Raw genomic sequence first — 4,123 nt, 5'->3', positions numbered from 1 at the left:
GAGATTTCCCACCACCAAACCACTTGCCTGGTGCTCTTTCCTACATACCATTTCTTCCTACATTTTGCAAACAGCTCTCAGGTCTTAATAAAAATCAGTCACTGCAGCTATCCTGCTTTCAGTCACAGATACAGACTAGATTAGCAGATGTGTTTTGCAGTTTTTCATACTATTGCCATTGTGCTTGAACTCTAGTTTCCATCTTCAAATTAGGGTGATATTTGTTAGAAAGATTTTATTCAGTTTGTGTACCATATCACAGATAATGTGGGTATATGTTTCATGACAATAAATCCATTTTAAGTATTGCCTACTGCATTAGCATTCCAGAACATGGGACTGTTAATGAGATGAATATTATAATTAGTCTTTAAAAAATTTTTATTATTATTTATTTATTTACTTCTCTCCTCTTCCCCCTGCGCACCCCAGTTGTCTGTTCTCTTTGTCTATTTTCTGCATCTTCTTTGTCCACTTCTGTTGTTGTCAGCGGCATGGGAATCTGTGTTTCTTTTTCTTGTGTCATCTTGTTGTGTCAGTTCTCAGTGTGTGCAGCACCATTCCTGGTCAGGCTGCACTTTCTTTCGTGCTGGGCAGCTCTCCTTATGGGGCACACTCCTTGCGTGTGGGGCTCCACTACACGTGTGGCAGGGCACTCCTTATGTGCATCAGCACTGTGCATGGGCTAGCTCCACATTGGTCAAGGAGGCTTGGGGTTTGAATTGCAGACCTCCCATGTAGTAGACAGTTGCCCTAACTACTGAACCAAGTCCGCCACCCAGTCTTTAAATTATAAGTAGTATATAAAGTATATTAGGAAGTGTTCTAAATTCATCCTTAAATATCCCTATATCCTCACCATTTCCCCTAAGAGGAGCTGCTATTGCCTTTCTGATGTTAAGGACTTTTACAATGAACATTTAATATTTGGGAAATCAATAAATTGCACAGAAAGAACCTTCTTAGAAAATGTGGAAGGTTATATTTATGATTCTATTCAGAAAGATCAAATGTATTTGCTGTACAGCTTTTTCCTATTTATTTTACAGTCTCTTTCAATTCTACTTTAAAGCACATTTATATTATTTTCTGGAATAGATAGATTGTGTCTTTAAATGTAAACAAGTTCACATTTATCTTTAAAAGATCTTCAGGGTCTGAAATAGTGACAGGTTGTAAGCAGTAACGGAGAGCAAGAAAGCAGGGAAATGGAGTCAGTGATATCTCAGTGTTGTTCTACTTCCCTCTCTGCATCCCAGTTTCCATGAAAAATTGATTGTGGTGATTAATAAAGTAAACAAGGTTTGCAAAACAAATAAAAACCTGTTTGTAAGATCCATGACTCCCTAAATATTTGTTTCTTAGCCACTGAGTTATGGAGCAAATGATAGAAAATCAGGGAGATGAAATTCAACATAGAGAAAGCATGTATTAGACAGAAATGAGAGAGAATTCTTCATTAAGCTTAACCAGGGATTATAAATTTTTAAAAATGAGTACATTTTCTAGAACTATATTAATAACCAATTCCAAATTCTTAAATCTATGAATAAGATATTGAAACTGGAGAACATCTATCATAAGATAATAATAGTAAGAACCCACTCATATAAGTTCTATACCATAATTTGTTTAGATATTAATTCATTATGCTAGCAGTATATGTGAATACATATCTGTGATTAGTAATTATTTGAATATTTTCATTACTTTACCTCCTTAATCTTCACTACACATTAAGGTTAAACCTAATTGGCCTGGTAGATCATATCAGAAGATGTGTCAAACATTTGTTAAGACTTTACCTGAAATAAGTTTTCAGTTGTTTTCTAAATGCTTTCTATATGGGATATAATTCTGAGTGTTCTAAAGATCCCAAATGCCTCCTCAAGCCAGAGAGGTAAACTCAACTAGACTCCCATCAAAAATATTTTAGAATGAATATGACATCTGTTTTTCAGGCATTCATTCCTTTTATTGGCATAGATCCAGAGTTCTATGAATTTCCAGTATCTGCTGATGTATGATATTATCATCCAGTACATACTGATATATATAATAACATCAGGAAACACATGTTCCTAAACTTTTGCAGCATCAGTGTAACTTACCAATCCTTTAAACTCACATTTGTGAATCCAATCCTTTTTAAACACATTTGTTCAATTACAGGCAATGTAAAATCTTATAATAATTATGCCTGTGGAAATTTGGCTTCTAGCACAAATGGATAGACACTGAAACATGCACACAAACACACAAACACTCAATGGGCATGCATGACATATATTTACATCCTCATGAGTGATTCATGTAACCCCAATAATCTCTTTTGTGCTCTTAGGTGAGACTTCATGGACAACATAACGTGACTGACCAACCATACTGGAAGCCCAGTTTTCATCCTATTGGGACTCTTCAGTCTAAACTCCCAGTTCCCCTTTGTGTGGTCATTTTTGTGATTTTCCTGATGACCTTGTCTGGAAATGTCATCCTGATTATTCTCATATACTCTGATGTCCACCTCCACACACCCATGTACTTTTTCATCAGCCATTTATCTCTCATGGACTTGATGTATATATCATTCACTGTGCCCAAGATGCTCATGGACAAAGTCATGGGTGACAATAAAATCTCAGTCACTGAATGAGGGATACAAATGTTCCTCTATGCAACACTAGGAGGTTCAGAATTTTTCCTCCTTGGTTCCCTGGCCTATGACCAGTATGTGGCCATTTGCCATCCTTTGCATTACCCTGTCCTCAGGGTGTGTGTCCTTCTGGAATTTGGGTACTGGTTCCTGGGATCACTGGATGGCTTTGTGCTCACTCCCATCATCATGTCCTTCCCTTCTGCAGATCCCGGGAGATTCATCACTTCTTCTGTGAGGTCCCTGCTATAACGAAGCTCTCCTGCTCTGACACCTCGCTTGTGGAGACACTTATGTACCTGTACTGTGTCCTTATGCTCCTTATCCCTGTGACAGTCATTTCAAGCTCTTACTTTTTCATCCTGCTCACAACCCATAGGATGAACTCGGCAGAGGGCCGAAAGAAGGCTTTTGCCACCTGTTCCTCCTATATGGCCGTGGTCATCCTGTTCTATGGAGCTGCCATCTACACCTACATGCTCCCTAGCTCCTACCACACCCCAAAGAAGGACATGGTGGTATCTTTCTTTTACACCATACTCTCATCTGTACTAAACCCTTTAGTCTACAGTTTTATGAATAAGGATATAACAGGAGCTCTGAAAAAATTTTTTAAATTGGGTTGTGTCTATCAAGAAACTATAAAATAGTAAATTTATGTAATAACTAATTCTTTTCTTTCTCTTTATATGTGACACTTTTAGAATCAAGTATCAATGATTACTCAGACTCTATTACCATGGTGTCACAACTCATTGCTGAAGGTTTTTAAGAGAATATTTCCCTATAAAGGAAAGCTCTTCATCATTACACTGATTCTCCATTCAAAATGTTTTGTAATGTATTTTACTGATGTTACATTCACTGAGATTCTGTTAGAAGGTCATAATGAAAATATTTAGAGGTAAATTTCATGTTGTATGCAACTAACACTCATAAGAAAGAGGAAGAGAAAATTAGATGAAAGAAACTATGTGTCAGATTCATTTCAATTGATGAGTACATTTTGGAGCACTGCTAATACCACATGGATTATAGTTTACATTGTACTTTACACTCTCCCTCAGTCCATTCAGTGGGTTATGGCAGATATATGTATATTTCTTAATTTTTTATTTATTTCTCCCCCCCACACACACACAGTTTTCTGCTCTCTGTGTCTATTCCCTGTGTGTTCTTCTGTGACCTCTTCTATCCTTATCAGCGGCACCGGGAATCTGTGTTTCCTTTTGTTGCATCATCTTGTGTCAGTGCTCCATGCAGCTCTCCATGTGTGCGGTGCCATTCTTGGGCAGGCTGCACTTTCTTTCACACTGGGCAGCTCTCCTTACGGGAAGCACTCCTTGTTTTTGGGGCTTCCCTGTGTGGTACGGCATTCCTTGCGTGCATCAGCACTGCACATGGGCCATCTCCACATGGGTCAAGGAGGCCCAGGGTTTGAACCATGGACCCCCAATGTGGTAGGCAGAT

General features: G+C 38.2%; 1 pseudogene; it reads left to right on the top strand.

The window, feature by feature from the left end:
* Positions 1-2,354: 2,354 nt before the first annotated feature.
* Positions 2,355-3,303, top strand: LOC101424219 (olfactory receptor 2T5-like; annotated as a pseudogene).
* Positions 3,304-4,123: the final 820 nt, after the last annotated feature.

The sequence above is a fragment of the Dasypus novemcinctus genome, chromosome 16 (genome assembly GCF_030445035.2).
Source record: "Dasypus novemcinctus isolate mDasNov1 chromosome 16, mDasNov1.1.hap2, whole genome shotgun sequence".
NCBI classification, from domain to species: Eukaryota; Metazoa; Chordata; class Mammalia; order Cingulata; family Dasypodidae; genus Dasypus; species Dasypus novemcinctus.
The sequence above is the reverse complement of the archived record's forward strand: the minus strand, read 5'-3'. Positions and strand labels throughout refer to the sequence as shown.